Source organism: Odocoileus virginianus, chromosome 33, assembly GCF_023699985.2.
Source record: "Odocoileus virginianus isolate 20LAN1187 ecotype Illinois chromosome 33, Ovbor_1.2, whole genome shotgun sequence".
NCBI lineage: Eukaryota > Metazoa > Chordata > Mammalia > Artiodactyla > Cervidae > Odocoileus > Odocoileus virginianus.
Window position 1 is genome coordinate 8,542,471 of NC_069706.1, and position 14,172 is coordinate 8,556,642.

Consider the following 14,172-nt stretch of genomic DNA (forward strand, 5'->3'; position numbering starts at 1 on the left):
CCCCAAGTGCCACAACTAAGACCCTACACAGCCAAATACATTAATTCTTTTTAAAAGATAGCTAAATGTGTGCATCACTCTTTACTCCTCAGAACCTCCCAAGGTAGACAATGACTATTTCCACTTTCAAGTAACAAAAGTAAGACAAAGGAACTGGACTGAAAAAAAAAAAAAAATATATATATATATATAGCATTCACAAATAGACTTGTGGAGATCTGAACCCAGCTTAGCTAGCTTCAAATTCACAAAACTCTACCTCTAAAGGGACCTGGGAAGCTAGAGAGTGTGGTGTGGGGTGGCAGAAGGTAGAGATCAGACTCTCCCATTGAAAAGATTTTGTATTTACAAGCCTGCATTTATTGTTGCTCAGTTGTTAAGTTATGTCCAACTCTTTGAGATCCCACAGACTACAGCCCACCAGGCTCCTCTGTTGGTGGGGTTCTCTAGGCAAGAATACTGGAGTGGGTTGCCCTTTCCTTCTCTAGGGGATCTTCCCGGATCAGGGATCAAATCTGTGTCTCCTGCATTAGCAGGCGGATTCTTTACCACTGAACCACCAGGGAAGTCCTACAAGCCTGCATACTTCAACCCTAACCACACAGAGGGAAGTTCTCTCTGCGTTGAGAAGAGCCAGGTGGAAAATCTCAGCTGTTTCCATCCCATGCTTCATCACTACAAAACAGGATACGTTAGTGTTGGAAGATGGAGAAGGAAAAATAAGACCGATCTGCTTGCGCCAAAGGAAATGGAGGGGCATAAACAAGAAGAGCAGCCTCCAGGGAACATGACACACACAACCTCTTTCCTGCAGCTCTGGTTTGGAAACCACCATAGGCCAATGTTAAACTCGCCGTGGGGAGTATCACAGGGTCCTGCTGAGCCTGCCCGGGTCCTGTACCCTTTGGCTGTGTCCACGCTCCTGCCAGCCCAGGTGAGCCAGCAGCACTCCTCCATGTCTATAATTTGCAAACCAGGGCTGAAGAAAAGTGGACATGCTTTTATGAACAAGAATTGCCTTTTTTTTTTTTTTTAGAGTTCACAAGATCCCTGAAGGTCCTGTCCCTCCCAGGGAATCCTGGCAGTCTAGAAGATTTTTAAGAGGAAAATTAGCAGCTCACCTGAGATGAGCAAATGCCGGCTGAGATAACCAAGGGCTAGATGGCTGAGGATACTGTTTTCCTGCTGAGCTTCAGGGCACTGAAGTCAGAGGCACAGATATAATAAACAAAAAGAAGAATCGATTTCACAAGTATTCTGAAGGGCCTGCTATCTGACCACACTGGTCTAGGTGGCGAGGATACAGGTGCATAAAACACACAGACTGCCTGCCGTGGTTACACTTGCCTTCGGTGGGAAGAAGGTAAATGATGCTCTTGGGGACAATACTAGAGTTTCAGGGGAGTTCTCCAAGTGCAACGGACAGATCTGGGCTGGGTCCTTCTCACGCATGCCTCATCCAATCCATCCACCATCACAGAGCTGGCTAGTGACAGAGCCAGAACTCAAAGCCAGGCCTCCAGATCACAGAACCTATACTCTTGGCCACCACATGTAGAGCCCTCATTTCTGAAAGCATCAGCGTTCATCAGAGAGAGGACTTTGTGGTTCAGGATACTGTGACCCTCATCGTAGCATGGAAGGGTTGGCATCAGCGTTCAATAAGTTGGGAATAAACACCTGTGACTTGTCAGGGGAATCACATGAGGTCCCCAAAGCACAGCAAGCTGGCGTGCTTGGGGTGCTCAGCTGTGCTCCCTCCCTCACAAACTCTTATCAGCAATGGTTCATATGATTCCATGCCATTTATGTCAAAATTGTGAATATCCAGTGCATAAACCAGTTTTCCAAAATGTTCTCCATAGAATTTTATTCTGCAAGATGCTTCTCAAAGAGCTTAAAAAAGAAGCAAAAAAGATGGCAGCTCGCATTTATTAAGCTCTTACTGGGTAGTAGGCACTGTGCTGAACACTTTACACATCTTAACTGAGAGATAAGGTAAGCACCATTATGTTTCCATTTCACAGATGCAAAAACTGAGGCCCAATGAGGTTGACAAACTTGTCCAGAGTCACACAACTACTGATTGGTGCGACCTGTATTCAAACCGGCCAACTCCAGAGTCTGCTCTAGTAACCACTGTGAAGGAAATGAAAGTGAAAGTCACTCAGTTGTGTCCTACTCTTTGCAACCCCATGGACTGCAGCCTAATAATACATGCCTCTGTGGGATTTCCCACATAAGAATACTGGGGTGGATAGCCATTCCCTTCAGGGGATCTTCCCAACCCAAGAGTTGTATCCAGGTTTCCTGCCTTGGCAGGCAGATTCTTTACCGTCTGAGCCACCAGGAAGCCCATTAACCACTACAGATACTATTAATACTATTCCAACATCAGAAACTGCCATATGTGTCTTTTCTGGAAACCTGCAAAACACATTCGCATATTGGATAGACTAATTATTGATCACCAATATCTGAAAAGTATATAACAGCAAAGAAGGCACATGACAAACAAATAATGAGCAAATAATAACTGAAATAATTATATGTGGGAGTGAAATAGAAAATAAATAATGGGGAGCAAGAAAAAGGGGAAGTCACTTTAGCTAGCATGGAAACATCCTCCCAAGAAGACATGTAGGCTGAGAACTAATTGGAAAATAAAAAAGAGTGATTCACTGATTCATGTCAATGTATGGCAAAAACCACCACAATATTATAAAGTAATTAGCCTCCAATTAAAATTAAGTAATTAATTTAAAAAAACGATAAAATCTAAAGATGGCTCCTTGAAAAAAATATCAGTGAAACTGAAAAATTTAGACAGATTAGTCAAGAAAGAGAGGAGACAATAGCACAAATAAAATAGAGGGCATCACTACAGACCTTCCAGTTATTAAAAAATAGTAAAGGAATATTATGAACATGATCAGGTTGTGATCATGAATGATCTGAATGACTGGCTAATAAGTCAGAGGTGCCCACAACCTCCTCTCTTCCTCGGGTTCAATTAATTTGCTAGAGCTGCTCATAGAACACAGAGAAACCCTTCACTTACTAGATCAGCAAAGAAGAGAATGTGGGAACAGCCAGGTGGAAGATACGCACAGGGCAGTGTATGGCAAAGTGGTACAGAGCTTCCGTACCCTCTCCAGGCCCGCCACTCTCCAAATCTCCACACAGGAGCTGTCTAAACCCCATGCTTCGGGTTTTTAATACAAGTTTCATTACCTAAGCAAAATGGATTACGTCATTGGCCACTGGCAACTGATTCAACCTGCAGCCCCTCTCCCCTCGCTGGAGGTCTGTGGGTGAGACGGAAAGTTCCAACCCACTGGTTGGCTCCACTGGCAACCAACCTATTCTTAAGTACTTTCCAAACGTTGCTTCATTAACATAACAAAAGTTACCTTTATCACTGTCAACATTGAGACAATTCCCAGGATTTTATGAGCTCTATGCCCTAAAGTGGAAAATCAGTTATATATCTCTCATTGTAAATCATAGTATCAAAGACACAAATTACCAAAAGTAATAGAAGAAAGAAGAAATAGCGAACCTGAACAGTCCTGTATCAGTTAAAGAAATTGAATTCATAATTTAAAACCATCCCATAAAGAAAACCTCAATTCCAGACGTCTTCTCTGATGAATTTTATCAAACATTTAAGGAAAGATTAAAAAACAATTCTATACAACTTATTTGGGGCTTCCCAAGCGGCTCAGTGGTAAAGAGGAGATGTGGGTTCAATCCCTGAGTGGGGCAGATCCCCTAGAGAAGGAAATGATAACCCACTCCAGTATTCTTGACTGGGAAATGCCATGGACAGAGGAGCCTCTTGAGCTACAACCCCTCAGGTCACAAAGAATCAGACATGACTGACAGATTGAGCACATACAACACAGAAATGATTTCATAGACCAGATGAGAAGACTTCCCAACTCATTTCATAAGGCTAGTATTACCCTGAATACAAAGCCATCATAAGAAAACTATAGACCAGTATCTTCATGATATAAAAACACCCTGCAAAATATTAGCAGATCAAACCTAAAACTATGTCAAATGACATGCGCATCACAACCAACCAGGTCAACACCATGAATGTAGGCTAAGGTGGATGAATCAAGGAATATTGTAAAGACAAAACCAACAGGATCTGCAAAGGAACTAGATATATGAGGTAAGGGGAAATGATGTAGCGGGGTCTGGATAAGTGATCTCTAAGCCCACTCCGTTTTCTTCTGAGGCACATTTGGTTCCTACAACATCTCCTAGTCCCCTCCCCTTCCACAGCCTGATGCAGACGTGCTAGTGGCCTTAGATGCCACCTGTTGACGATGGCATAGTCCGATGATAAAAGAAACCAAATCTTTAAATTGCCACTTGGCAAAAAACTCCCCTCTGAACACAAGCATCCACATTAGATTTATAAATTTCTACTGCATTGAGTCCCTGATACGTGAGGGTTTGTGTGTTATAGTAATTATTCTCAACATTTTAATCCAGGAAGAAATCAAGAAAAGCTCTTTACTGGCTTGACCAATTAAGTGGAAATAAGAGTACTCTTACTTCAGCTTTCACAAGAATTCATTAAATGTATTAGAAATTAGCCAGCTTAGGGGCTCTCAATGAGCAATCTACAATGGGAAAATAACGAGAAACATAAAGATTTATGCACAGAGATGTTTTCATGCTCAGTCATGTCCAATTCTTTTGTGAGCCCAAGGATTGTAGCCCACCAGGCTCCTCTGTCCACAGAATTTCCCAGGCAAGAATAATGGAGTGAGTTGCCATTTCCTACTCCAGGAGATCCTCCCCACCCAGGGATCAAACCTGCATCTCCTGCATTGGCAGATGAATTCTTTACCACTGAGCCACCTGGGAAACCCACAGAGATGTTTGCATGTGTGCGTGTGTGCTAAGTCACTTCAGTCGTGTCTGACTCTTTGCGACTCTACGGACTGTAGCTTGCCAGGATCCTCTGTCCAAGAGACTCTCCAAGCAAGAATACTGGAGTGGGTTGCCATGCCCTCCTCCAGGAGATGTTCCCAACCCAGGGATCAAACCTGTGTCTCTTATATCTCCTGCCTTGGCAGATGAGTTCTTTACCACTAGCGCCACCTGGGGAGCCCACAGAGATGTTTATCACCAAGTTATTTACATTGGTAAGGTTTCCATGAAAAAAAAACAAGATATTCAACACTGGATAAGTGGTTAAATAAGCACCATCATGATATGATCTTATGCAGGCATTAAAAATGATGCGTGCAGAGAATTTGTTAATAAGTTTTTAAAAAGCAGATATAAACTTCATGTTTAAATGTTTTTCCATTATTAATATACATTTATATATGTATATGTTTATGTGTACATAAATACATGCATATGCATACACACACACACACACACACACACACACACACATATATATATATATATTTATATACACACACACATTGCTATGGACTGAAAGTTTCTCTCCTCCCAGAATTCCTAATAAACAAGGTGATGGCATCAGGAGGTGGGGCCTTTGGGAGGTGATGAGGTCATAGGCATAGAACCCTCATGAATGGGATGAGTGCCCTTATAAAACAGACCCAGAGAGATCCCTCCCCTTCTGCCATGGGAGGACATAGGGAATAGAGGGTCATGAATGAGGAGGCTTGCCTTCACCAGACACCAGATCTACTAGTGCTACGACCTTGGACTTCCCCGTCACCAGAACTGAGAGAAATAAATGTTTGCTGTTTATAAGTCAAGCAGTTTATGGTATTTCTGTTACAGCAGCTGGAACAGACTAACATACATACACACACACACCAGTGCACACATACAGAAAAGAAAATTGAAGAAAAATAGCTTTGTGTTTCTCAGGCTTCCCTGATGGTTCAGCTGGTAAAGAATCCACCTGCAATGCAGGAGACACAGGAGGCTTGGGTTCGATCTCTGGGTCGGGAAGATTCCTTGGAGGAAGAAATGGCAACCCACTCCAATATTCTTGCCTGAAAAACCCCATGGACAAGGTTGCAAAGAGCCAGACATGACTAAGTGACTAAACAGAGACAGACATTTTTGTGTTTAATACATGTGACAGGATTATTGATAATTTTAATTTTATTCTATATTCCCAAAACAGTGGGCATAGATAAAAATAATAAATATACCAAAGAGTATTCTTAAATGTTTAAAAGACTATCTCATGACCTTGAAGAGTAGAGTCTTACAGAGTGAAGACCATCTTAAGAAGGAGAATTGGTTCAATCCTTCATCAAACCCCACACCCCAAGACTTCCTGGGGCTGTGCTCTGCAAAGTCGATGCTGAAATATGCTCTCAGGAAAGCCCCATGCAATAACCGCTGGGCTCCTTGAGAGCGACTTGAAGAGGTTGTTTTCAATCTGCTCAACGAGGTACGGCTGTGCAAAGCCTAGAGAACTCCAGACACTGCAGTTCCAGCCTGGATGAAATGACCTGAATCAAGCCAAGCTGAGAGCGGAGGCTGCCAGCCCGTCGCCCACAGAGGAATCATGATCTTTGAAAGCCGATTGTGTAAACACAGGAGAGGGAGGAGAAAGAGGCATCCTGAGTCCTCAGCAGTCCCCAGGCGCCTGCCACTTGGCTCCCAGGATGTCCACAGCTGGTGTGTTCTGGGGAGTTAAGAACACTGCCCACTCAACCAAATTAAGAGTGACCTCTGCAGATAGCTACACACCCACTGATTCCTCCAACAAGAATTTCCAACACCTAATCGAGACCTGGTGCTCACAACTCTACAGGAACCACAAACTAAAGGAGCCAAGAAGCAGCAGTGGCAAAATAGAGAATCCATGCTTCATTTGATGGGACAAAGCCAGCTCCCTACCCCCACCCCAGGTATCAGACCTGCACATTTTTTTTTCATTTTGCACATTGTTTTTAAAGCTTTTTTCTTTAAATATATCTTATATAAAAGGTTCCCCCCAGCCCCGCACTGTAAAAATTCCAATTTCCAGTTGTTTCCTGAAAAATTGGGCAAGCTGACAGCAATGACCCACATTTCCATGGGAGTCATAGTTCACATGCCCTTTTCCACTTATTTGTAGTTCGCACCTGATTCCTTTAAATTTTTGAATTTGCAGCGCCTACTAGTGATGTTCCCTTCTGCTTAAAATGTGGGTCTTCCAACCCTCTGTTGGAATTGTGTGCAAAGTAAGAGTAATCTAGCCCTGGGTGAGAATCAGAGGACTTCCCTTTGATATAAAAGCACACAGACTTTGAGACTGTTGTTCGGATGATCTAAGATATTTTTTTTTTCTCAGCTTACTTTGTGATTTCCTTACGGGTTCAAGATGCTGGACCACTGGTCTCCAGACACACCGCTAAGTCTCTTTACTGAAGCTACTTGTTTTATTACCAACCGAGTGTTTGCTTGCCTATGTGTTTTCATTTGTAGACAGTAGGAAAGACACTTGAAAGTCTCACAGAGACTGTGTTCTTCTTTGTGTTCCCCTCCTTCTTTGTCTTAGATGCCAGAATCCATCGTAAGAAAGATAAACAGAGCATCCTGCCATGTACACGGTACCCATGATGGTTCCTCATGCAAGGCTGCTGGAGCATCCATATTACGGGCCATACACAGTCCAGCAGTTGTGCCCATGTCAACAGCACCTGGATTTTATTAGGCTGCAGGTGAAATTCACTGCAGACCAGGTATTCCTGAGGCCTGACTTCTTCAACTAGGTCCTCAGACTGGAAACACCTTACATGAATATCAGGGTATGAGGGTTGGGGGGAGACACAGCTTCCCAAAAGGAACCATAATTTCATATTCCAAGCAAATATTGAAGGTGAGAACTAAATACTTAGCACTGTTTTGTTTTATTTTTAGAATGACTGGAGGAAAGGGGGGTGCCTCAGTTTAGGTTTTCTCTACAGCAGATTCTGAGACAAAAAAATTGGGAAAATATGACAAAAAATTGGGAACAGGAAAGTAAGACAGGAAGCGGAGGGAAGCCAAGCACACATACATTAATGGTAGGCTGAATACTGGGGCAACTCCTCAGTCTCACAGGGGACCGTCTGACACTCAGTGGAACACATGCCTCAGTGCTGTCGCTTTGAGCCACAAGGAAGCCAAGGTACTTATCCACTAACTTCTGCCCCTCATGGTTGAGGGTGGCTATGGGAAGCATTTAGGCCCTTCTCCTTCTGGTCTGCCAAATGCAGGAGCCACGCACAATCCTATGGCCAGAGAAAGCTCTTAGGCAGAGAGGTACCCATGCCCAGGATGAGGAGCCATCATTGTGTTGGGAACTGTCCACCTAAGCATGAAGCCGACCTTCAGAGTAGGCCAAGAGGTCATGGGCAGGACAGCAACATAGCTAAAAGGGATATTCCGGCTCACTCAACTGAAAAAAGCTGACTCCACGCACAGCTGAATTCAGGACCCAAAATGTGTCATCAAGACTTAGGTCCTCTCCTCCTTTCTGCTCTGTCATCATCCGATTGGCTCCAGTCACCGCCTTCAAGTGGAAGCAAGATGGCGGCAGCAACTTTATTCCCTACATCTTCTCAGATTCCCTTATTAGTTGGAAATACCATCTTTTCCCCCCAAGAGCTCTTATCTTTAGAGACTTAATGAAAAATAGATAGATGAAGTGATACGATGTTGAGAATCTTCTCCAAAATAATCCACTGTGGCTAGTGACATAATAAGATTGTCCATGAGTTAATAAATGCTGAAACTGGATGGTGGGTACATGAGGGTTAGCTCTGAGTATTATTTTACTGTTACTTCTATTTCTGGGTGTGCTGGAAAGATGTTTTCATGATAAAAAGTTAATTTTGAGAAAAAGGATCTCTTTCACTCCAGTTTGAGTGAAAGTCTGATTTCCTCTCATTGGCTCTTAACCATCCCTGGCCTATTCACTGAGACCAGGGGAACATAATCACCCCAATGGCCCAGGCCTGAGCCATATGCACCACTTCTGAATGGGGAGAAACCTCCACAAGAAGCTCAGGGACCACTGCAGGGAAGGGCCTTAAAAGAGGTTAATCAGATACAACTACCGGATGAACGTTCATGAGTGTGAGGTGCAAAACGTAAGAGTTCCGCTATATAAAGAGGCTGAAAGTAAAGTAGACATCAGGTATCTCTGCCCATCCAGCACCCCATCCTCGTAATTTTGAAAATGCCTTCCAGGTTTTCCCTAAAGAACTGTCCCTCTCTATTTCTCAATCCATGCCCACTGGGATCCCCTTGTTCTGCAGCACACATGTGACCTGGTTCAGCCAATGAGAGGCAGGCTGTGGTGATTGGTGCAAGGATGGGCACAGTACACCAGACTGGCCAATGAAACTCAACCCTGGGACATTCTCTGGAGCCTTTCCTCTGAGATGGCTCAGCTGAGGGATGAATGTCTGCCCTGGCCGTGACATCTCTGGCATCCCTTGAAGAGAGACTGCCAAATGATGAGTCTGACATAGAGGAAAGCAGAACCAAGAAACTGTGAGAAAGAAATTAATGATCACATTGTCCAGCATCTGCACCTGGCCCTGCTGGAAACCAAAAACCCTGAACTTTTTAAGTTATATGATCAAATGAATAACCATTTTTAGCTTAAAGCTCTCTGAGTTCCACATCTGACACTTAGATCCCTGACTAACAAAGGGAAGTATGATCACCCCCAAAGCAGAACTTAAGAGTTCGCCCTGCCCTGACATCTCTGTAGAGCTGGGGGTACAGTTCTACCAGCACATATGTTGTAATTTTCAGTCAACAAGTAAAACTTTCCTTGAGTGCAAGCTTTTGAAGGTGTGAACAATACTGCTCATCCATTCAGGCCCTCTGCAGACATTTACTGAATGCCTTATTTGTACCTACCCTGTGCTCCATACTGGGGATAGAGAAATGAGCTCTGCACCATCCATGTCTCCAATCCTGGTAGAAGAGAGACGAGATGCCAAGAGAGAGACTGCTGAACACGGAGACCTGGATTCTCACCCCAGCTCCTGCTCACATATATGAGAACTCTAGGCAAAACTCTCCCCATATTGAAGAAAGCACTCCATATCTACAGGCTCCTGGGGAATTATCGTGGCCAGAGAGTGTCACAGAGTTTGAGTCACAGTGAGCAATTCAGTTTCAATCCATTCTATCTGAACAGAAGTCATCAGGAGTCTAATTTTCAATGGAAAGTAAGCTAAAGGAAGTGATACCCAGGCTAAGGCTCTTAAAAAGAGGATACCTGCATGCTAAGTTGCTTCAGTCATGTCCAACTCTTTGAGACCCTATGGATTGTAGCCTTCCATGTTCCTCTGTCCATGGGATGCTCCAGGCAAGAATACTGAAGCAGTCTGCCATGTCCTCCTCAGGGGATCTTCCCAACCCAGGGATCGAACCCATGTCTACTGAGGTGCCTGCACTGCATGTGAATTCTTTATTGCCTAGCCACCAGGTAACCCCAAGAAGAGGGTATGCCTTCTCCTTATTCTTTCATCTGCTGATTGGAAACAGAGGGCAGTGAGATCTTGGGGACTTAAAAACCACAATGAGGCAGAAGCCTGGGTCCCTGAATCACCACGTGGAGGAAGGCTGTTCATCAACCAGGAACCCTTCCTGTTCACCAACCAGGAGGAAGGCTGTTCACCAACCAGGAACTTCAACTGTGTCAAACTGCTGAAATTCTGGGGCTTGTTTATCACAGCATCTATCATTATCTTTACATACTTTGAATTAGAATGTGACTCACCCATTCCACACAGATGGGTATTTTTGCTGGTCTTCAAAACCAAGAGAAAGCAATTTTCCTGCTTTGTTTGATAAGATGGTTTCATTAACATTTTCCAGGAATCTGTTAGTGCATACAGGTCAGAGTCTGTGCCTTAAAATCATTTCTGCAGCTTCCACACATTTCACAAATAGTAGATTTAACCAGAAAGGACATAACTTGTTCAAGGAAGGAAGGCTTTCCTTTTTGTTTAACCCAGTGCTGGGGGCCATTTCACCCACAGAGGACATTTGGCAATGCCTGGAGACATTTGTGGTTGTCACAGCTGGGGATTATTACTGGCATCTAGTGGGAGGAGGCCAGAAATGCTGAAACGCCTCCTACAATACATGGTACAGCCCCCATAACCAAGAATTTCCTGCTCAAAATGTTCATTGTACTGAGGGTGAGAAGCCCTGGTGTAACCTGAGGTTACCTCTCCAGTGAATCACTTTATCACTTTTTCAGGCCTCCTCCTCCTACTGAACTCTGCTGGGTCCTAATGCCAGTAGACAGTTTTCTCAGTTTCCTAATTCAAGAAACATCAATTTTCTGGATATGTCTTAGAATTCTGCCTCCTGATTAAAGTTCTCTCTCTCTCTCTTTTTTAAAATTCATTAAGTGAGAGAGACAGTGTGCGTATGTAGGTGGGCGGGTTGGTGGGTGGTGAGCCGACCAAAAAGACTCCACATTTAAACACACGGGAAAATAGATCTCCTGTCTGAAATACACTCATGATCCTGCTCTTTTTTTCCCTCTCTCTTTCTATGCAGGTGTTTGGGGTTACCAAGAAAAGAGACCCATCCCACTTAGTTCAAGAAAAAAAAAACTGCTTATTGTAATGACACATAGAGATTACCACTGGAAAGCCTTCATATTCTTATGCTCTCTCTGTCTCTCTCTGCCCCTGTCTCTCTCTCTCTCTCTCCGTAGTCTCTTATTTCTGCCTCCCTCTAGAGTCTTCACCCTACTGTCCCCACCCACATATGTTGTTTGATCAGCTTCTTGTGGCACCTTTTCAGCTCCCATATCAACGAGGCTAACTGGAAAATCCTATCTGATTTCTAACACACAGACCCACACTCAAGTTCATCTTTTCAAGCCCAGTCACAAAAGTCATCAGTCATCAGACAGTCTGTGGATTGACTGCACTTCCATTATTGCAAAACCCTGGTCAAACCAGCCCTGCCCAGGCAGAAGGGGTGGAGCCTCAAGAAGCAGGGGCTGTGAGCCGGCAACCATGACAACTGGCCTCCTTGGTACACTGTCTCTCATATGCTCCCGTCCTTCATCCCAAGTGATGACAACCACGGAGGTAAACTGAGCTACCAGCAGGATGAAACTACCTCCACGGTGCCAGGAGGCCACCTGATCATTTTGCTTCTTCTGTCAGTTAGCACCCCTGGGAGACAGCTGCCCAACCTTGTCAGGGAATATTTTTTTTTAAGAGAATTCCCAACTCTTGGTCCTCTGTTTCAGCATCTGTGAAGGGGAAGGCAATGGGGCTTTTTGAGAGTCCTGGGTTCAATTTCTGGGTTGGGGAGATTCCCTGGAGCCAGTATTCTGGCTGGGAGAATTCCATGGACTGTATATTTCATGGGGTCACAAAGAGTCATACATGACTAAGAGACTTTCACTTTCACCTTACCCCATAGACAGCTTCCTCCCCTGGACTTGCTCACAATGCTGGCATCCAGCAGAAGCTAGGGTCCACATGTCATGTTCTGGCCCCGCTGTGACCATGGAAATCAGGTAGCTGTCAGGAAACCCAGGAACACAAGGCACAGCTCAGCCATTTCCGTAACACCAATGCAGGAGGTTTCCAATGCAAGCAGTCAGGGTCTGGGTCCAGCCACACTTCGCATGTTTCCAGGCCACTCTGCCTGAGTTGAAATCATTATGCTGTTTCTTTCATTGCACGGGAACGTGGGGGTTTCTCTAAACTGTGAGTCATAGCAGAGCACACAGGCAAACATGATGAGACACCTGTTCTCCCTGGGAAAGGAGGGTGAGCAAATGCTAAAACTTTTGACACTTTAATATAGCACGGGCCTTGGCAAATTTTACTCAGTAGGAAAGATGTCAAATAATGGAAACACCGTCAGGCAAAAAGAGGGGGAAAGAAGCAGGGCGTGCCTAACATCTCACATAGCCCTAAAAACAAGAGGGAAACGTGGTTTAATTAAAATAAAGTAAAAAGGTTACAGAGTTTCCTAGGTGGCACTAGTGGTAAGGAACGTGCCCGCCAATTCAGGAGACATCAGAGACATCTGGCTTCGATCCCTGGGTGGGGAAAATTCCCTGGAGAGGGCATGGCAACCCACTCCACTATTCTTGCCTGAGAATTCCACAAGCAGAGAAGGCTGGTGAGCATGCACACACACACACAGAAAGGTCACTTCTAGGCTCCTGGAAATCCTTTTCAGAAAAACTTCATGTTAGACCAGCCTCAGTCCAGTCCAGCTGGTGTTCATTCAGTGCCCTTTCTTTTGGACACTGCTGGGCTGTGCTAAGTTGCTTCAGTCATGTCTGACTCTGTGCGACCCTATGGATCATAGCCCACCAGGCTCCTCTGTCTATGGGATTCTCCAGGCAAGAATACTGGAGTGGGTTGCTGTTCCCTTCTCCAGGGGATCTTCCAGACCCAGAGATGGAGCCCTCCTCTCTTATATCTCCTGCATTGGCAGGGGGGCTCTTTACCACTAGCGCCACCTGAGAAGCCCCTTTTGGATGCTACCAACTGTGAAATAGGTAACCTATTGACAAATATGTTATTTTTTCCAGCTGCACCCATACCCAAGAGCTTAAGTGGCAAAATCCCCTAATAATAACTGGCCCCAAGTCAGAATGCATTATGCACCTCCTGTAGCCAGAGCCAAAAAACTCAGAAGAAACCTTGGCACCATGAGAAAGGTCCCTTTTTTAGCATCGACTGTCCCCTTTGCAGTTTGTTAAAGCCAAAGGAGTATTAATCCAAGTGAAATCTCATCCAGGAGACTCTGAGTAAGGAAGCTACGAGGGGTTGGGGTGGGAGGGGATGGCTGAAAAGTGCAGAAACACTGCAGCAGGTTAGGCTATTCAGAATGAGCTATTTTCTCCCAAATCCTATAATTGCCTGGAGCATGTGATCTTCTTGAAGGTCATTAAAGACATGCTGCTGTCAGATTCCTCCCAGAAAGTTTCTGCTTTGATTAGTTTCCTGATGCTCATTTCCTAAAAGTCTCTTTTTGTCCCTTAAAATAAAAAATGAGGAGCATTACAATTTTATATATATTTTTTAAGGAATTAGATGAATAACCTGCTAAATGTAGCTTGGCCAGATGAAAGGAAACGGCAAAGGGGAAAATGGCCCTGGCCTTCTTGGAGTCCCCTGCTGGATAAATGGTGCATGGTCAGTATATCCTCTCCCCCAGAAGATG

General features: G+C 44.4%; 1 protein-coding gene across 1 annotated transcript in view; it reads right to left on the reverse strand.

The window, feature by feature from the left end:
- The window catches only part of GRIN2A (glutamate ionotropic receptor NMDA type subunit 2A), a 430,039-nt gene that overhangs the window by 361,044 nt on the left and 54,823 nt on the right, over positions 1-14,172 (reverse strand).